The following is a 22,281-nucleotide window of genomic DNA, read 5'->3' on the forward strand; positions in this document are numbered from 1 at the left end:
CATGTGTTTAGAGTTAATTAGTTGATTCAGAAGATTAGGGTAATAGGTCGTTTAGAGAACCTTTTCTTGATATGCTAATTTATTGAGACAGGTTTTTTGGGTTATCAGGAGTTGTATGCCAAAATCATCAGTATTAAAACAATAAAAGACCTGACAAATTTCAGTTGGTGGATAATGAATCTATAATATATGAAAGTTTAATTGTAATCATTACATTATGGTAAATAATGAAATTTAACACTATATGCTAATTTTTTGAGAAGGACCTGTACATGATGAAAAAGTGGCTGCTGGGATTTCTCAGCATTGAGGGCACCATTAATTCTGACTAAATCCACAACTCCATTTGCTGAAATTTTGCCTACAACTTGCAGGACCCCCAACTGCTCCACTGTTCCTGCAGACAGAATCTCATCATGTATCTCTGGATACAGGGAGCTCCCTCTAGTGGTGGCTGCAGACAGGATGTTAACATGTATCTCTGTATACAGGGAGCTCCCCCTACTGGCGACTACAGACAGAATCCTATCAGGTATCTCTCTGGATACAGGGAGCCCCCCTAGTGGTGGCCAATGAATACCTGCTACTTATTCTGCTAGTGTATGACCGAGTACATCATACAGGCCTTCATCCAGCTTGAGCCACATTTGGAGGTAAAGAACATCTTTAATATGTGACGCCGTGGCTTAATGGTAACCACTGCTCCTTTATCTATGAAGTTTACTTTTCATTTGAGACTTTCACAAGAAACTGCTGAAATATTTAACAGTCAATTATGGGGCAGTAATTATTCCTCTAGGGGATTATGAACCTTCAGTCCCGATAGGCAAAAAAAATTACTAAATTCAATTTTAATCTCATATCCTAAAACCCTATGAAAATGAACCTAATGACAGCTCTGGAGCAGCGGGCGCTGAACGGGTCTGTCCTCACAATGCACCGCCACGCTGTGCAATGCAAATCTCTTCTGCTGTCATTAGCCCAGTACACAGGGATTTACATGCTAAACATCTTCCTTTTCTCCCCAGTTCCTCTAAAAGTTTCTACAGGAAGGAAGAAAAAAATATCTGGAACATAACAGGAATCTATCTCCTATCTATTGCCGATGTACTGCATCTATATAAACCTGTAAACCGTATGCAGTCGCGCTCTGAATTACGGAATGCATTAATTTCACTATTCTGAAATGCGTAATAAACCACCATGCGCTTACCAGTGAGGAGTCACTTTTGATCAAAACGGCAAACTAAGTGGCTATCCAGACTTTACTCAAAACCAAGGGTCACTTCTGTCTTTCTGTCTTTCACGGAAATCCCAAGTCGCTGATTGGTCGCGGTCAAACGGCCACGACCAATCAGCGACGGGCACAGTGCGGCCGTGAAATAGCTGCTCCTTACTCCCCGCAGTCAGTGCCCGCTCCATACTCCCCTCCAGTCAGCGCTCACACAGGGATTAATGGCAGCGTTAACGGACCGCGTTATGCCGCAGTCTGTTAACGCTGCTATTAACCCTGTGTGACCAACTTTTTACTATTGATGCTGCCTATGTAGCATCAATAGTAAAAAGATCTAATGTTAAAAATAATTTTAAAAAATTATATACTCGCCTTTCCCGCTCCTCGCGACGGTCTGGTCCATGCATTGCGGTCTCGTGAGATGATGATGTCATCATCTCGCGAGACCGCAATGCACTCTTGGGACCGGAGCGCTGCGAGGAGCATCGGTAAACGCCTGGGCTGGATCCGGGGGCCGACGGAAGGTGAGTATATAACTATTTTTTATTTTAATTCTTTTTTTTAACAGGGATATGGTGCCCACATTGCTATACACTACGTGGGCTGTGTTAGATACTGCATGGGCTGTTAGATACTACATCTCTGTGCTATATACTATGTGGGCTGTGCTATATACTACGTGGCTGTGGTATATATTACGTGGCTGGGCAATATACTACATTGCTGTGCTCTATACTACGTGGCCTGGGTTATATACTGCATGGCTGTGCTATACTACATGGCTGGGCAATATACTACGTGGCTGTGTTATATGCTACTTGGCTGTGCTATATTTCTCTGCTGTATCTGTGCATCATGAATCGTGGTATGTGTTAAAGAGGGGGGCCCACTGAGACTCTTTTGCCCGGGGCCCTCAAAAACCTGGAGCCGGCCCTGGCTTCACTGATTGGTCACGCCCGGCCACGAACAATCAGCGACAGTTGCAGTCCACCCGCGAATTGGCGCGGAATTTGAACCACGCTTCACTAATTGGTCGTGGCCGGCTGAATCCTGTGTATAAATTGCATTATTCTGATAACTTCATAAATAAACTACATACATATTCTAGAATACCCGATGCATTAGTATCGGGCCCCCATCTAGTCCCAACATAACGACCCCAGTCCCTGCCGATTGAATCAATACTATAAGGCGGTAGGTCTTGTCCTGTGTTCTTCTGCACTGGGGATATTGCTGCTCACGGGCAGTGGAGCCACATCCACCTCTCTTTCCCAAACTGGTTTTGAGTTAATTTTAAATGTTAAGCCTTGCTTCTTCCGGGGTTGTGTCAGGGTGTGGGAGTATCTTTGATTTTTAAAGCCAAGTTGATCAATTAGAAAGTCATGAGTTTTAACATCTGTCCTCATTAATGGCTATGTACCAATCCAAGGATGCAATGTCATACAGATGAGTACACAGTAGTATACTTGATGAAACCTACTGTCCTATATTCAGTTGTTGCCTAAATATGGCGAAGTCATGAACAATAAAATTTGTGACAGAAGGCCACTTCGGCTCTATATGCACACTCTACTAAACCAGGAGGGGATTAGGGGTATATGTGTAAATGATAGATTCATAGAGCAGGCCCATACGCCAAAAGAGAACGCCTCGTATACCAATCAGAGAGGCCGAAGGGAAGAGGGAACGTATATACCTCCACATCAACATATGTACCAAAAGAGGAACAACTTGGAGGAGCAATTTCCAATATAAACCATTTATTAGTTAAAATAACCACAATACAAAACAATACATAAATAGAATAATAATGAAAAGAGAGTACAACTCAGATGGGGCAAACCATCTGTGAATGGATGTCGGCAGAAAAAGAAAAAAACAGGAACATAACCCGAGACCAGAAGAACCAATTTAAATACCCCAGGGAGCTATGTGATAGTAAGCTCATATACTAATACCAAGGGCAGTCTAATAACAAGGATACATCGGACAGCAAAAAAGCCTCCAACAAAATATAATACTGCCACCAATATTGCACCAACCCGAGAGCCTAGAGTAACCTATTCAACCTTATCATAACATATCATGGCATGGCATAAGGGCAATAGTGTATGTATAATACCTGTGGTCATGATGGCCCGAGTGTCTGACCCGCACTAGAACACCTCAACATGTCTATGCTTCTATCATCTATCCATATCTCATAGATATTTCCTATCTGATATGTATCTATTAATTTTAAAAATATAATGGAGATAAAAGGAACTGAATTTATCCAAATCTTTACGTCACTTTGTGTCTAATGCCTATTTGTCAGTCTCATGTCTGTCTTGTCTATCCGTCCATCTTGTATCAGTCCATATAATATCTATCTATAGATCTGTTTAAAAAAGGAAATAATTTAATGTGTATAGTGGGAACGATTAGAGATACTGGATTCACCCAAATGTGAAAGCTTTCTATGTCTTCTGCTTTTTCTATCCATAACACTGGGGTGATGTTGAGCTTCCCTGTATCCCTGCTCCGTCCTCACCTGCATAGCTGCCCTGTGCCCAGGTGTGAGTACATGAATGGCTGTGGCTGCCGGACTGTCCATTGTTCCTGGACATCTCCTTTCCCTACACTTGTAGCTGCTGCTAGTAATCCTCGAGATGCTGATGCTCCGTGTCCCCCATCCCTGGCTGCCGAAATTTAATTATCTGCGATGACATCACATTTGGGTTTGAGGAAGATATAAGCAGCGGATCCTCATCCTCAGCTCATTCCTGCATCTTCCTTGCTATCCTGTGCATCGTGTCCAGATCTAAAGATGCTACTCTTGGGCTCTGCGGGGACCATGCTCATGCTGCTCGTGTGGGGGGCCTGGGGTCTCTCTCAACCATTTGACAACAGAATGAGACTAGGTCACAATCAGGTGAGTGATGGAACCAAGACACATCTATAGTCAACTTTCATTCTACATACCCATCCAGGAGGAAAGGGTTAACCTATATTCCCGTAACTTTTAAGACTCCATTAACCCTATAATTTCAAGATTTTTTAACAGAGCTCAAGTGAGTTTGTGAAGACTAATAATTGTTTGTAGTCCCACAATGATCAGGTATAAAACGTCGCTTCTTAATGAACATTTCTCTCATCCGACAAATGCACAAAAATGTCTCGAAAGGAGCAGGTTGTCCATGAGATCATCTACCTACTAGCAAACTTACATTTTTCTGTATTTCAGGGCGTACGTAGTACATTTGTCATCACATAATCACCAAAATGCCTCTAAATAATAGACTTGACCTGAGACTGCTTCCCAGTTCTGGCTACGTCCCATTGTATGGAGTGAGGTCTTTTCCCACCCCCACATCTTCTATATCCCCTTATCTACTGCCATCATCCTGGACATTCTGGGTCTAGAACTAAACCCCCTTTAGGGCTCATTGGAGATTTCAATCATTGGGACTTTTCGACAAAGGAGCGTGAAACCAATAATGGGGAACTGATGACTTCTGAACAGGTAGGGCTGCAGAGCCGTAGCTATAGGTAGTACAGAGGTAGCCATCACACCTGGTGCCTGGGAGGAGGGGCAAAGGTCAATTGTCCACAGAAGGGCCACCAGAATCAAACGGCACGTGGTAAGTGGGGGGTACAGATTGTCCATTTGAGTCCAGGAAGCCCAAGTTATCTGACAGAATGGATAACTTGTAGGACTAGGTTGGGTTCCATCATTTTACAGAGGAATCGCCCTTTAAGCCCTTCTTTACAAGATCTAGTAAGGGTAATTATGCCCCCAGTATTGCACATCACTAATCATCCTCAGTCCATACACAATAACAGAGCTAATCGATAAGATCATTTGCAGATGATGAGATTTTCCCAGTGACATTAGGGACAACGCTGTGATAAGAAATTGATGAATGAATTGGTTATGATACAAATCGATTGAAATCTCCTACCTGAAAAAGTGAAATAGATGCTGTACTGTTCAGGAGGTCAGAGTAGAGTCCTACTTCCTGGGAAGGCTGGATGATGGGCTATTATATGCCCTGCTCCTATATGGCTGCCTAATGAGTCCAAGCAGTCCTCACAAACCTGGAAAAAGTGAAGAAACATCTTCCATTAAACCCACACAGAGGTTTTGAAAATTGCCAAGCAAGCACTTTTATTCATTCCAAATAAATAGGAAAAGTCACATGTGGGAGGACACATCTAGGGATAGTACCATGGGACAGAACCCCCCTTTTAAAACAGATGCGAGACCCTTATCTATCAGATGTTTATGGCATATCCTGTGGGCAAAGGTTTAAGATGAGAGCACCCTTTAATATGATAGTGATCTGCACCCAGCTTTTCTACAAACAGACCTTAGAGGTTGTGCCCTGTGGAATTTGTATTTAATTTGATGGATACATATCTGGAAACTACTTTGCAAATTGCACTAGCATCCATAAAATTATGACGGTTCCCTATATATCTACTATTGCTGTGCATTGGAAAGGGAATGTTCGGTCTCAGTGGCCCCATTTTTCTTCCAGGATAACCTATGCAGGGTCCTACTTCCTACAGCCATGAAAAACATTGGAATAAAAGGGATACCGAAATAGTTCAAGACTGAGGTGTACAAGTGCCAAGTAATGAAGTTTGGCTTGTGGCAGCAAAGAGGACCCCAATAGTTGATTCTCTTTGGATCCAGAGTCAAACATTTCAGTAAATATTTCAAGTTTTAGGTTACTTGTCTCATATTCCTGGGTAGCGGTTAAGCATGACCCCATTGCGGTACCATATGTATTGTGCTGTACATTAATGGAAACCAATACTGAAAGGTGAAGATAAGCTAGGAGCAGAGTGTTCAATGTGGTACTGCGTATGTGTTTCATCATCATCACTGGATGATTGCATGGTTATATTTCGGTTATTTAATTTTACAGAATCTTTTTTTTTATGGAGGGACCTATTTTATGTGTAAGGGTACCGTCACACTCTGCAACTTTCCAACGATCACGACCAGCGATACGACCTGGCCGTGATCGTTGGAAAGTCCTTGTGTGGTCGCTGTAGAGCTGTCACACAGACAGCTCTCCAGCGACCAACGATGCCGAAGTCCCCGGGTAACCAGGGTAAACATCGGGTTACTAAGTGCAGGGCCGCGCTTAGTAACCCGATGTTTACCCTGGTTACCATTGTAAATGTAAAAAAACCCAACACATACTCACATTCCGGTGCCTGTCACGTCCCCGGGCGTCCGCTTCCCTGCACTCCTCCTGCATCCTGTGTAAGCACGGCCGTAAAGCAGAGCGGTGACGTCACCGCTGTGCTCTGATGTACGGCCGGCTGGCGCTGACACAGGATGCAGGAGGAGTGCAGGGAAGCGGACGCCCGGGGACGTGACAGGCACCGGAATGTGAGTATGTGTTGGTTTTTTTTAAATTTACAATGGTAACCAGGGTAGACATCGGGTTACTAAGCGCGGCCCTGCGCTTAGTAACCCGATATTTACCCTAGTTACCAGTGAAGACATCGCTGCATCGGCGTCACACACGCCGATGCAGCGATGACAGCGGGAGATACAGCGACGAAATAAAGTTTCAAACGATCTGCTACGACGTACGATTCTCAGCGGGGTCCCTGATCGCAGTAGCGTGTCACACACAGCGAGATCGTAACTATATCGCTGGAACGTCACGGATCGTGCCGTCGTAGCGACCAAAGTGCCACTGTGAGACGGTACCCTAAGAATTGCTTTATGTATTTTTTCTTATTAAAGATAACTCAAAAGTATTATAGGTATGTGGATATCTACAACTGAAGAAGCTTGATGCAATGGAGCTGAATACATTTAATCAGATTGGTACAATGGGATGAATGTCCAAATCTTCTATAATATGAATTTCCAATGGTCATAGTGGGCATTTATCATGTATGTTACAAACATACATGCCTCTAATTTGCCATTTATTCACTATATGTGATGTGGGATCAGTAGTGCTTCACAAAATATACCACTGCAGTGCCACCTAGTGGCCAACAAGTGTAGGACACATTATACCACCAAAAATGCATCTTACATTGCCACCTAGTGGAGAAAAGTGTAATACCACCAAATATGCCACAGCGTTTCAACCTATTTGCCATAGATGGTATGGAACCTATAATTACTCCCTAATTCCTCTAAAAGTAATTTGTTCCCTAAGGGTATGTGCACATGTATTCTTGAGGTCTGCAGATTTGTGAAAACCGCAGGTAAAAGGCACTGCGTTTTACCTGCGGATTTCCTGCGGAATTACCGCAGTTTTTGTGTGGATTCCACTGCGGTTTTACACCTGCGGTTTTCTATTATGGAGCAGGTGTAAAACCGCTGCGGATTCCGCACAAAGAATTGACATGCTGCGGAATGTAAACCACTGCGTTTCGGAGCGTTTTTTTCCGCAGCATGTGCACAGCGGATTGCGTTTCCCATAGGTTTACATTGTACTGTAAAGGCATGGGAAACGCTGCGGATCCGCAGCAAAATCCGCAGCGTGTGAACATAGCCTAAGGCTCTGTGCTGTGTGGGTCTATAAACTGATCACAGGCCATGCTACACGCGCTCTACCTATTCTCCCCACTTTTGCTGATACTATATTAGCCATCATATTCCATTCCCATTATAAAGTGCTTAGTAATTGCAATGAGCCCCCTGGTAATCGAGTAATGAACGCGCGATAACGCAGTGACTCATTTTGCACTTTGCTATCACACATCTCCATCTCTGGGGTGATGCAGATAATTTGAGGTGTGGAGCATTAACAGCTGGTAGTCGATTAGCGCATCTCTCGGAGGCAAGCCCGACGTGCGGTTAATTGACTACGGTTAATGTAAACCACAATGTCGGGTTTATATTGTGAAATTGAGACCATTATACAGACAAACAGGGACATCTGCAACTAATTGCTGCATAAAGCATCCAGATAAAGAGATCTCGAGACGTCTCACACCCTCCAAAACATCAAGAAATTGGTTCTTCAAATGTCTGACAGGGGTTTCTGGATTTTAGATGATTAAAGTTTTCATCGCCATCATATAAAATTCAAAAACTTTTTTCTAGACTTTGTGTTAAAGAAATTTAAAACTATGTTTTTGAAGTCCGAGAATGAAAACACCCTGGTATCCATTCAAAGGCAGCAAACCTATGTATAGCTATAGCTAGAGTCCTGCTCTCAGCTGAGTAGTGGATATAACAGTATCAGTCTAGACAACCATCAGCAGAAACTGCAGGAATCGCTCTGCTAGTTTGCTACAATGTATCAATCTGGATTCCAGGATGTTTCGCTCACAGAGCATGGTCTATAGTGGATACAATTGAGCAGTGCTAGATATGTAGAGGGTTACTGCTACTGAACGGAAAAAAGTGTTAACATTCACTGACAACAAGCAGAGGGCTTACAAATTGTATTGGAATTGAAAGGAATGGAAATCCAAAGTAGATCTGAAAATGACTGAAGATCCAGAGCTTAAAGGAGATGTACACTACTCCGCAATCCCTTGTTTGCCCCCAGTAAAATAGTAACACCTATACTCACCTCCAGTACGGACACCATTATGTCATGTGAACCCTGGGGAAAGCCAATACCAACACTGCTGTAACGGCACCGGAGGGGAGTATAAGTGTTATTATTTTACTGGGGGAAAACATAGGATTCAGAAGGGGTTGTCCAAGTAGTGGATAACCCCTTTAAAGTTTAAAGGGAGTCAATCACATCCAAAATTCTAAAACCAGTTATACAGGTATGTAGGTGACTCAGTCCCTGTAAATATCATACATGTAGAATAAATTTTAGTTGCTAGAAGAAAAAAATATTCTGTATGCATCGAACGCTTTGGTGCACCCTTGCCACGGGCATGCTGACATACACTGATTGAATGCAGGCAACGCTGTCAATCAGTGGCTCTGCACTTCCACAGTAGAGCTCAATACCAGTGTGTGCGCTCGTCAAAAGGAGCCAGAGAGGCAGCTGCAGACAGGAGCCAGAGAGGCAGCTGCAGACGGGAGCCAGAGAGGCAGCTGCAGACAAAAGCGAGACAGGAGCCAGAGAAGCAGCTGCAGACAAAAGCGAGACAGGAGCCAGAGAGGCAGCTGCACACAGGAGCCGGACAGGCAGCTGCAGACAGGAGCCGGAGAGGCAGCTGCAGACAGGAGCCGGAGAGGCAGCTGCAGACAGGAGCCGGAGAGGCGGCTGCAGACACGAGCCGGAGAGGCAGCTGCAGACACGAGCCAGCGATAAGAGTACATGATCACACTGCAGGGGCCTTCATCCTACCCTCACACATTTAAAAAAAAAACTAATGCCATGTTCCATGCTTTCTTGAGATATCGTTACAACATTTAGAAGCTTGACCCTGAACACATACTATATAGCTATGGTTGAGCACTTTGTGTTTCTCTACGTCAGTGTGTAGACTCCTTGTACATCTCTGTGTCTGGTATTGTAGCTCAGTCCCATTCAGATAGGCTACAATACCAGATGCCCTATGGACAGAAGCCCCTTTAAATTTACATTTCACCTGGTAATGACCTTTCTCCTGTCCTAGGACCTGGGTAAAATCCAGGAAGATCTCCTGCTGAAGTTGCTCTCTGGATGGACGGACAGCACAGAGAATAATTCCCTAGAGGTGGATAGAGGGGCCCCCGATGACCTCGACACCAAGCTGATCCCCTCCTTGAAGTTTCCTCCTCGTGAGCGGAAAGCTCCCTGCAAAAACTTCTACTGGAAGACGTTCACCCTCTGCTAGTTACCAGCTGCAGAGAGCGACCGGGTGTTTTATAATTTATAGATTGTGTGTGAGCGAAACAGGACTATATATAACTGTACATTGTCTCTCTGCGGTCTCTGATTGTGGACTTCATATTAAACCAAAAGCGTCGATCAGCAATAAGGGTTTGTGTTGTCACCTTTCTGAATGGAAGAAAAAGGTATTAAAGGGATATCCAACTTTAAAAGGAAAAGTGTATACAAACTGTCAACAGACCTTAGAAACTTTGCTCACTGATTCTATCCCCTGTCAATTCAGCAGTGACTCAGTGGTCAGTAAGTGACCACTGCAGACAATCAATGACAGCAATGAATACCACTACTGGCATCACCACTAGTGATGAGCGAATATACTCGTTACTCGAGATTTCTCGAGCACGCTCGGGTGTCCTCCTAGTATTTTTTAGTGCTCGGAGATTTAGTTTTTCTTGCCGCAGCTGAATGATTTACAACTGTTAGCCAGCATAAGTATATGTGGGGATTCCCTAGCAACCAGGCAACCCCCCTTGTACTTATGCTGGCTAACAGATGTAAGTATTCATCTGCGGCAAGAAAAACTAAATCTCCGAGCACTAAAAAAATACTCGGAGGTCACCCGAGCGTGCTCGAGAAATCTCAAGTAACGAGTATATTTGCTCATCACTAATCCCCACCAATGTACAAAATGTGATCTCTGAAACCACTGATTGGCTGCAGCAGTCTTGTTCCAGCTGGATGTAGTCAAGTACTGGGAGTACCACAGGTGCACCTGTGCCTGATCAGTGGTAGAAAGAAGAGATGATTAGTGTTTTTTTTGTTTGTGTTTTTATTAAGTATTTTAAAATATTGGTTGCTCATTTTATAAAAGTTGGATGACCCTTTAAAGTTACAAGGGGTGGTACAGTGATAGAAAAACATAGCAACTTTTTTCAGAAAATGTTTATGGGTTGTTACTGGTAGCTCAGCTGTAATAAAAGAGTATAGGGCTGAGGTGCAATACCAAATATGACCTGTAGACAGTGGTGCTGTTTTTCTTGAAAAAAAAAAAAGAGCAGCCATTTCTTTCTTATCATGGACAACCCCTTTAAATAACACCGAATTGTCTCCATAAATGAGATAAAACTCAGTTTAGCAGTGAATAGAAAGCACATAGAGATCTAACACAGGGCAACACGTAGCAGTTAAGCCAGCCATACATATTAGATGGTGGTCGGCCGAGTGCTCCAATGTTCCCTATAAGAAAGTCAGTCACTTATTAGCGACTTATCTCTGGGAGAACAATGTGATCAACAGTCCCAAAATCGGACATGTGTGATCTCTATCTCCCCCGATCATCAGTCAGCCGGTGCTCCATAAACAATAGACCGTCAGCTGCACCAGTCGATATTGGCAAGTTCATGAGACTCAAGTGTAATGTGTATGGGGGCCTTAACATGCAGTAATACTTCACATATAATCTGTGCCCCCACATTCTGGAGATGTCCCCTGTTCTTATTAAACTGAATCTCCCCAAATTATATGAGGAAGTTGCTTAAAATCCAATTTTAACTTAGAAACGACGAGGCACCGAAAGCAGCAAGACCATCACACGTTACTGAAGAATGTACATGAATCTATAGGATCAGTGACTGTTACCAGTAGCCGGACGGGACGCTGACCGGAGATAATGTTGAGGCTACATGTGGAAAGAGCAAATGTACACTGATTGATTTAAAGGAATATTCCAAACCAAAATAAAAAGCTTATACCCTCAACCTACTGAACTCCTCGACTAGTAATAGTGGCCATTTAAATACAGCCCGATGGTGCCTGTTACAGAACCTGCAGGTCCAGTATTCCGCTTTCCCATCATTTAGCTTAATTTACCTATTAAGTAATGTATTTCCTATTCAAATCAAAAAGTTTAAGAGGCTTTGTACCAAGTCAGAAAGTCATCTTTTTACCTTTCCATAGAACAGGTGATAACTTGCTGATCCCAGGAACAGTTTGTACAAAGCCTGCCTGAATAGAGTGGCCGTCAAGCATGGGCACTTATGTTGGGCTGGTGGTTAGGAACACTAGAAATGACCAGATGAGCAAACTAGCAATACAGGACGAGCTCTGGGAAGTGGGAGCTCTGCTGACCGCAACCCCTAATCCTATCACAACAACTAGAAATAGCCGTGGAGCGTTCCTGACTCTGCCTAGACGCCTCTTCACAGCCTAAGAGCTAACTACCCCTAAAGATAGAAAATACAGCCTACCTTGCCTCAGAGAAATTCCCCAAAGAAATAGGCAGCCCCCACATATATTGACTGTGAGTTAAGATGGAAGTCACAAACACAGGAATGAAATAGGTTTCAGCATAGGAGGCCAGACTGAACTAAACAGACTGAGGATAGAAAAGGTATCTTTGCGGTCAGCATAAAAAACTAACAAAAAACCACGCAGAGTGTGCAAAAGAAACCACCGCACCGACTCACGGCGCGGTGGTGCCACTCTGCATCCCAGAGCTTCCAGCTAACAAGATTAAATATGATAGCAAGCTGGACAAAAACACAGTGGTAACAAATAAGCTAGCAGGGACTTAGCTTTTGCTGAAGTAGACAGGACATCTGAAAGATCCAAGAGAACTGAACCAGTACTAGGACATTGACAGCTGGCATCAAGTAACGATCTGAGTGGAGTTAAATAGAGCAGCCAGCCAAGGCCTGAACGAGATCAGCTGGAGAAGGAATCTCAGAACCAGCAGCTCCACTCACAGCCACCAGAGGGAGTCCATGAACAGAACTCGCCAAAGTACCATTCATAACCACAGGAGGGAGCTCGAGAACAGAATTCACAACAGGGCACCTCTGCTCCTTTTATTGCTAACTAGATGGCAGCCCGATTCTAACGCATCGGGTATTCGAGAATATGTATGTAGTTTATTTATGAAGATTTTAGAATAATACATTGAATACACAGGATTCGGCCGGACTGCGCCAGTCGCTGATTGTTCGCAGCCGGCCACGTAGTATATAGCACAGCCACGTAGTATATAACACCCCACGTAGTAAATAGAACAGCCACGTAGTACATAGCACAGCCACGAACTATATAGCACAGCCACGTAGTATATAGCACAGCCCATGTAGTATATAACACAGCCCACGGAGTATATAGCACAGCCACGTAGTATATAGCACAGCCCACGTAGTATATTGCACAGCCCACATAGTATATTGCACAGCCCACGTAGTATATTGCACAGCCCATAGTATATTGCACAGCCACGTAGTATATTGCACAGCCCACGTAGATGGTTGCACAGCCAAGTAGTATATTGCACAGCCCACGTAGTATATTGCACAGCTATGTAGTATATTGCACAGCCCACGTAGTATATTGCACAGCCCACGTAGTATATTGCACAACCCACGTAGTATATTGCACAGCCCACATAGTATATTGCACAGCCCACGTAATATATTGCACAGCCAAGTAGTATATTGCACAGCCACGTAGTATATTGCACAGCCCACGTAGTATATTACACAGCCCACGCAGTATATAGCAATGTGGGCATCATTATCCCTGTTAAAAAAAAGAATTAAAATAAAAAATAGTTATATACTCACCTTCCGTTGGCCCCCGGTTCCAGGCAAAGCGTTTACCGATGCTCCTCGCGCGCTCCGGTCCCAAGAGTGAATTGCGGTCTCGCGAGATGATGACGAAGCGGTCTCACGAAACCGCTACGTCATCATCTCGCGAGATCGCAATGCATGGAGCGGTCACCGGGGCGTCGCGAGGAGCGGGAAAGGCAGGTTCTGGATCCGAGGGGCCGATGGACGGTGAGTATATAACTATTTTAAATTTTTTTATTATTTTTAACATTAGATCTTTTTACTATTGATGCTGCATAGGCAGCATCAATAGTAAAAAGTTGGTCACACAGGGTTAATAGCAGTGTTAACGGACTGCGTTACACAGCGGCATAACGCGGTCCGTTAACGCTGCCATTAACCCTGTGTGAGCACTGACTGGAGGGTAGTATGGAGCGGGCACTGACTGCGGGGAGTAAGGAGCGGCCGTTTTGGCCCCAGACTGTGCCCGTTGCTGATTGGTCGTGGCTGTTTTGCCGCGACCAATCAGCGACTTGGGATTTCCGTGACAGACAGGCAGACAGACAGAAAGACGGAAGTGACCCGTAGACAATTATATAGTAGATTGGACTGTTTAATGTAGCCGAGCACCACAGACCCAAGTGGCCTCGGTGCAGGAGAAACATAGGGGCCCATTGCAGTCCCATAACTCATCACAATACACAATTCCACCTGCTTTGGAGAGGTTACTGACCATTGTTTCTCTTGGGTCCAGGTTGCACAAATGGTATGTCCGCCCCTACTGAGCACTGTACTTGGGCTATCTCCTGTAGTTAGTGTGTATTCCTGACTAAGACTCCATTCAGACATGGCTTTGCAGGTTTAGTAACAAGGCATCACCTATACCATGGATGGTTAATAACTAAGTAACTTGATACAACCAGTCCATGGATGAAAAAAATCCAGTTCATGTCACATCTTATACAAGGTAATAAATAAGCCGCCAATCTGACCTTTCTACAGGCTGAAAACGGCAGCTGCAGCTTCCTGCAGGTACATAACGCTATAAAGCCTGGCAAAGTGCAGAGAGTGGGGAAAAAAGTGCAGTCACTTTGGTTTTTAAAGGGGTAATACACTGTGTTCCAAGTTATTATGCAAATTGGATTTAAGTGTCAAAACGATTTAATTGTTTTGTTTTTCAAATAAACTCATGGATGGCATTGTGTCTCAGGGCTCAATGGATCACTGAAATCAATCTTAAACACATGTGATAATTAGTTTTCCAGGTGATTCTGATTAAAGGAAAACTACTTAAAAATGATGTTCCACGTTATTAAGCAGGCCACAGTTTTCAAGTAACATGGGAAAGAAAAAGGATCTCTCTGCTGCCGAAAAGCATCAAATAGTGCAATGCCTTGGTCAAGGGATGAAAACATTAGATATTTCTTGAAAATTTAAGCGTGATCATCTTACTGTTAAAGAGATTTGTGGCTGAATCTGAGCACAGTCGTGTTCGTGCTGATAAAGGCATAATGAGGAAGGTTTCTGCCAGGCAAGTTCATCGAATAAAGAGAGCAGCTACTAAAAAGCCATTACAAACCAGCAAACAGATATTTTAAGCCGCTGATGCCTCTGGAGTCCCTCGAACCTCAAGGTGTAGGATCCTTCAAAGGCTTGCTTTAGTTCATAAACCTACTATTCTGCCACCCCTAAACAGTGTTCACAAGCAGAAACGGTTGTAGTGGGCCCAGACATACATGAAGACTAATTTTCAAACAGTCTTGTTTACTGATGAGTGTCGAGAAACCCTGGATGGTCCAGATGGATGGAGTAGTGGATGATTGGTGGATGGCCACCATGTTCCAACAAGGCTGCAACGTCAGCAAGGATGTGGAGGAGTCATGTTTTGGGACGGATTCATGGGGAAACAGCTGGTAGGGCCCTTTAAGGTTCCTGAAGGGTGAAAATGATCTCTGCAAAGTATATAGAGTTTCTGACTGACAACTTTCCTCCATGGTATAAAAAGCAGAAACATGCCTTGAGGAGCAAAATCATCTTCATGCATGACAATGCACCATCTCATGCTGCAAAGAATGCCTCTGAGTCATTGGCTGCTATGGGAATAAAAGGAGATAAACTCATGGTGTGGCCACCATCTTCCCCTGTCCTCAACCCTATAGAGAACCTTTGGAGTATCATCAAGCAAAAGATCTATGAGGGTGAGAGGCAGTTCACATCAAAACAGCAGCTCTGGGTGGCTATTCTGACTTCATGCAAAGAAATACAAGCAGAAACTCTCCAAAAACTCACAAGTTCAAGGGATGCAAGAATTGTGAAGGTGATATCAAAGAATGGTTCCTATGTTAACATGTAACTTGGCCTGTTAGGAGTTTTGGAGTTAAATAGCTTTTTTGTTCAGTGAATGTGACCTCTTAATGCTGCAAATTCCACAAATGAGCATTTTCAGTTCTTTAAAACATATCAAATGTTTAGAAATTCTACTGTGCCAAATAATTTGGAACACTGCATTTTGAGGTTTTATTCATTTTGGAGATCATACTGTTATTATTGGGAGGTTTCTTCAATAAAATTCGATGTATACTCTATCGGGTGATGACTTTTATTAGACTAACTGTCATTTGGACCGACCATTTAGGAAAATCCGAGAAAAATATCATTTGCATAATAATTTGGAACATAGTGTATTTCTCCTGGTGGAGAGTGACATGCCAGTAAGGAGACTTATAGGCTGTGCAATGCTCCTTTGCACTGTAGAGGCGCAACACCCTGAAACACGTATCTACAAAGCTCGTCAGTGCGTCAATATTGATTTTTAGGATTGCTATATTGAACAGGCGGCACTAGAGTTCAAGTCCTCTTCCTCTCTGAAGGAGTTAGAGGACCGAGCAGCTAAGGCTACCATTCCCAGAATTCTCCAGATTTATGGGAGATCGCACACATGAATAGGGGGTACAAATCTTCACCACACAATCCAATATAAGGCCATTATAAGACTTACATAAAGGATAGCTTACTGTAAAATTAAAGCTGGACTAGAGGGGTGCTGACCAGGAAAACCCAATTATTTTGCATTTTGTGACCATTTTTGTGCCAATCAAGTAACAGGCAAAGCTACAATTGTATCGCTTCCACCAGCTACTTCGTCTTTCTAGTGTCACTTGCTTTAAGGAAGATTTGAAGCTGAACCAACAAGCTGTGACTCTGTCGCTCATCACAGGGTTCGATATCTAATGAGTCTTGATGGCCCTCGGGAAAAGTTGATGAGTCCCCCTGCCTTCTCTAGTCACAGCTGTTAATTACCTTTCACAGTCAAGAGATGAAATGTCACGAAAGACCAACAACTGAGCAAGAACGTGCACCTGTCGATCTGCTACATGGAGGGCAACGAGATATAATAATTATATTACCTTCACTACAAAAACAGAAAAAGCAACGGAGCTGCCGAAGCCAGAAAAGGATCGAGTGCCCCCTGCAGCCCCAAGTCCGCCCATAGATATTGGGTACCTGCTGACGTTTAGGGGATATATCAACCATCTATGGGAAAAGTCCCTCAATGCTAGCCACCAAAGGAAGTGGAATTCAATTGGATAAATATTTACCTATCAGATCCCATTGTTTTCTGTAGATATAACCAATGACAGAAGGTCCAGCCCCCACTAATCCACCCCCAAAGAAAAGGCTTATGGATTCAACGCCAATGTGATTGAGTATAAATTCAACTCAATATTACCAAAGGCCACTGGAGCAATTATAAGACCTATAAACATGATACACAACCAAAATAATAAAATATATATTTTTATTCATTGTAAAATAGGGGCAGGTGCGGGGCTCCTAGCGTTGGTCAGTATACTGCTGTATTTTTTCCTTTGCATATGCAATTTATATACAGGCATTTTATTGACTGCATATGGTCCTTACTTGGCTGATAATTCCAGGCATTTTTTCCTATTTGGATTTATTTTTATATGGAATCACACCTTAATTTTTTTCTATACTGCTGCTAGGCATTATTCTTATTCTACAGCAGCTGACCAATCTTTATTACCATCATTTGAACATATATTTCATACACCTTGACACAGATCATTTATATAGATCCTGTCAATCTGATGTACTTTAAATTGGTGTATTTATTTATATTTATGTAATATTAATTTATAACATATACACTGATTTATCATCTACTATATTTATGTAATGGATTTTATCTATTTAATATACAATTCATATTTTGGATCTTACATATGAAGTTGCTGCTGGTGTTTTTTCATTTATTAATTTGTGCATATACAGCTCTGGCAAAAATTAAAGAGACCACCACATCAAATCCCTGTCATGGGCAGCCCAATCTCCAGACCCGAACCCCATTGAAAACCTCTGGAATGTAATCAAGAGTATGATGGATAGTCACAAACCATCAAACAAAGAAGAACTGCTTATATTTTTGCGCCAGAAGCAGTGTGAAAGACTGGTGGAAAGCATGCCAAGATGCATGAAAGCTGTGATTAAAAATCATGGTTATTCCACAAAATATTGATTTCTGAACTCTTCCTGAGTTAAAACATTAGTATTGGTGTTTCTAAATGATTATGAACTTGTTTTCTTTGCATTGTTTGAGGTCTGAAAGCACTGTTTGTTTTTTATTTTGACCATTTTTCTTTGGAAGAAAAAAAGTACAAAATTTATTGCTTGGAAATTCGGAGACATGTTGTCAGAAGTTTGTAGAATAAAAGAACAATTTACATTTTACTCAAAAATATACCTATAAAGAGAAAAATCAGACAAACTGAACATTTTGCAGTGGTCTCTTAATTTTTGCCAGAGCTGTACATGTGCGGCACCTCTTTGCACAGTTTCCATCTGTTTGTATTTTCCCTTTTTCTTTTGTCGTTATGTTTTTAATATTTAATAATTCATAAAAAGATATTTTATTATTTTGGTTGTGTATAACTTCCCACCTCTGCTTGCTGTCTTATCCGTCTCATCCGCTGCAATAGACTCTAATGGTATAAACTCCCTCTGCTTGCTGTCTGTCATCTGCCACTCTACCATCTAGCAACATATTTTAATGTGCCTGCTTAATGATTGTTATACTTCATTTGCTGCATTGTACGATTTACTCACTGTTTGATGTACAGTATTTCCATCACTGTGGCCACGCTAGATATTATCTTGCTGAAGGCGTTTTATAGCATATAGATGTTACCAGCCACAATGTGTTTGATCATTTAATCACCCCCTGGTGTGCTGGCACCAGCTGCCAAATTATCCCCACCCTGGTCCCACAATCCATCTCTTCTGACCCAGCATTGGACTATAAATGTAGAACCATCCTTAGGGGGGCACGCAAGTGGGGGTGCACGCGTCCCAGAAGCAAAGCGTCACGAAGATATGCGTCGTGATACAGCAGTTATTTCATGGCAGTTAGTCAGGTAACCCACACTCTGCTCTCCCTTCTATCCATGTGCTTCATTCCTATCCTCCTATGCTCCCTTGCAATCCACTTTCACTGCCCAATCCCCCCTCCACCACGACTCATACACATCAGCTCCTCACTGCTTCCATCTCCCATGTACAGCTCCCATGCACTTCTCACCTTCCTGAAAAACCTCAGCCCATCTTACCCAAACACACTGCACAAAAAAACTTCTTACACTTCAAAAAACTACTTGCTTTTTATCTTGTTACTCCTACTGATTTCGGGGGACATATATGCCCCAACCCAGGCCCCCCATCCCCCAACCTCAACCGCTACCCTACCTCATATCAAAACCATACTAACCTTATTAATATTACTTGCACTCCCTCATCTCTCCCTTTCAATTGTGCCCTTTGGAATCCACGGTCTGTATGTAACAAGCTTCCTTTCCTGCACAACTACTTTGTGAACAACTCTCTGAATCTTTTGGCCCTCACTGAAACCTGGATCCAGGACTCTGACAATGTCTCCCCTGCTGCCATTTCTCATGGTGGCTTACAATTCTCCCATTCCCCAAGACCCACAAACAGACCTGGTGGTGGAGTCGGCATACTCTTGTCCCCCCAATGCACGTTCCAGGTTATACCCCCAGTTCCTTCACTCTCATTCCCTTCTTTTGAGGTCCACACCATCAGGCTCTTCCGTCCCCTCTCCCTCAGAGTAGCGGTCATATACCGGCCCCCAGGCTCACCCACCCACTTCCTGGACCACTTCTCAGCCTGGCTGAGAGAACTAACAACCCTTATCCTTGGAGACTTCAACATCTCCATTAACAGCCCCACTTCCACATCTGCATCCCAGCTTCTATCCCTAACCACTTCCCTAGGCCTCTCACAGCTCTCAACCTCTGAAACACACAAAGACGGTAACACCCTGGACCTGGTCTTTGTCCGGCTCTGTTCAATCTCTTACCTAGATAACTCACCACTTCCCCTCTCTGACCACAACATTCTCTCCTTCACCCTCACAATTCCTCGCCCACCCCAGCACTCTCCTACCTATCACACATTCAGAAATCTACAAGCCATTAACCCGCATACACTTTCAGACTCCTTACACTCATCACTGTCCCCAATCTCTTCTTTTTCCTGTCCTGATCTGGCTGTACATCACTACAATGACACTCTTAGAAGCACCCTGGACCAAGTAGCTCCCCTCACCCTCAGAACCTCCAAACACAGAGTGAAACAGCCCTGGCTCACATCGCAAACCCGATTTCTCCAGCGATGCTCTAGGAGTGCTGAACGCTTATGGAGGAAAACTCGCACCCCAGAAGACTTCGTACACTTCAAATTTATGTTAAGGACCTATAACTCTGCCCTTCACCTCGCCAAACAGTCCTACTACACCACCCTGATCTCCTCACTATCCAACAACCCCAAGAAACTTTTTAACACCTTTCACTCCCTCCTCAGGCCAAAAGCACAAGACCCTATCACAGACATTTGTGCTGATGACCTGGCCTCCCACTTTATAGAGAAAATAGATAATATCCGCCAGAAAATCCACTCCCAGACACCAAGTGCAATGACTCCCATCCCTCCCTGCATCTCCCCTGGCTCACTCTCCACATTCGATCCCATCACAGAAGAAGAAGTCTCCAAGCTCCTCTCCTCTTCTCGTCCAACTACATGCACCACCGACCCCATTCCCTCACACCTCCTCCAGTCTCTCTCTCCATGCGTCACAACTAGTGTTGAGCATTCCGATACCGCAAGTATCGGGTATCGGCCGATACTTAGCGGTATCGGAATTCCGATACCGAGATCCGATACTTGCCGCGTATCGGATACCGGAATCGGAAGTTCCCAGGATTCAAACTGCACAAATTTGTACGAAATCAGCCAATGAGAATGATTCCAAGTGTGGGCACATCCTGTTCAGCATGGAGGGCATGAAACTACTGGCAAGGCTGTGATTGGCTGCTGAAATGATGTCATGATGCAGTTTAAAAGTCGCTGGTGCCATTTTGCGCTCACTCTGCTGTGAATTCAGTTAGTGACAGGATGCTGTTTGCTGACTGAGGGCCAGTTTAGAGATAGTGATTTGCTTCTTTGTGCTTTTCCAAGGCTAATTTAGCAACCGCTGTGTTCACCTACTAATCACCTTGCTTTTGCCTTGTAGCGCTGTTTTCACAGCGATCTGCAAGGTCTGTGTGTGTGTGTGTGTGTGTGTGTGTGTGAGTGCAGCCCACTCTCTAGTCTGAGTGCAGCCACATAGGCCATCCATAGCTGGTTGTATTCAGTTCAGGGAGGGTGGTTCATTGCCTCATACTGTTCTTTTTTTTTTTTTTTCCAAGTAGTGTAGTCTGCTGCAAATTTTTTCAAAAAAATCATATTAGTGTCTTTCCACCCGTCTCCAGCTAATTTGTGGAAAAACACTACATAGGATAACGTAGAGGAGGGTTTTTGGGCCTTGCAGCGCCGTTTACGGCTGTCTGCACGGTCTCCGTGTGACTGCAGCTCGCCCTGTAGTCTGTGAGCAGCCATAGCCTGGTTGTCTCCAGCTCAGGGTTCTTCACTGCGTCATACCGCAAAATCAATTTTCCTTTTCTTTTAAGTAGTGCAGGCTGCTGCACATTTTTTCAAAAAATTCCTATTAGTGTCTTTCCACCCGTCTCCAGCTAATTTGTGGAAAAACACTACATAGGATAACGTAGAGGAGGGTTTTTGGGCCTTGCAGCGCCATTTACGGCTGTCTGCACGGTCTCCGTGTGACTGCAGCTCGCCCTGTAGTCTGTGAGCAGCCATAGCCTGGTTGTCTCCAGCTCAGGGTTCTTCACTGCGTCATACCGCAAAATCAATTTTCCTTTTATTTTAAGTAGTGCAGGCTGCTGCACATTTTTTAAAAAAATTCCTATTAGTGTCTTTCCACCCGTCTCCAGCTAACTTGTGGAAAAACACTACATAGGATAACGTAGAGGAGGGTTTTTGGGCCTTGCAGCGCCGTTTACGGCTGTCTGCACGGTCTCCGTGTGACTGCAGCTCTCTCTGTTGTCAGTTCAGCCCCCCAAAAATAAATAAATAATAAAGTTCACCAAACACACCAGTGACACCACTTTACATTTGTGTAGGCCACATTAGCTCATATTAAAGTCTAGTCCACACTTTAGAAAATTAGTGTTTCTTATACCTGTTAGGAGTTGTTCAGGAATAAGCACACAAAGCCGTTAGTACTTTTCTGCTTATCTTTATCAGTCAACCAAGATGAAGAAGGCAGTGAGTA

The 22,281-nt window shown here is 43.6% G+C and overlaps 1 long non-coding RNA gene across 1 annotated transcript; it reads left to right on the forward strand.

Annotated features, from left to right (window-relative positions):
• Positions 1–1,436: 1,436 nt before the first annotated feature.
• On the forward strand, positions 1,437–10,135 carry LOC143764274 (uncharacterized). The gene is made up of 2 exons (XR_013213141.1): positions 1,437–4,148; positions 9,791–10,135. It is a non-coding gene; the product is annotated as an uncharacterized LOC143764274 (long non-coding RNA).
• Positions 10,136–22,281: the final 12,146 nt, after the last annotated feature.

The sequence above is a fragment of the Ranitomeya variabilis genome, chromosome 4, assembly GCF_051348905.1.
Source record: "Ranitomeya variabilis isolate aRanVar5 chromosome 4, aRanVar5.hap1, whole genome shotgun sequence".
NCBI classification, from domain to species: domain Eukaryota; kingdom Metazoa; phylum Chordata; class Amphibia; order Anura; family Dendrobatidae; genus Ranitomeya; species Ranitomeya variabilis.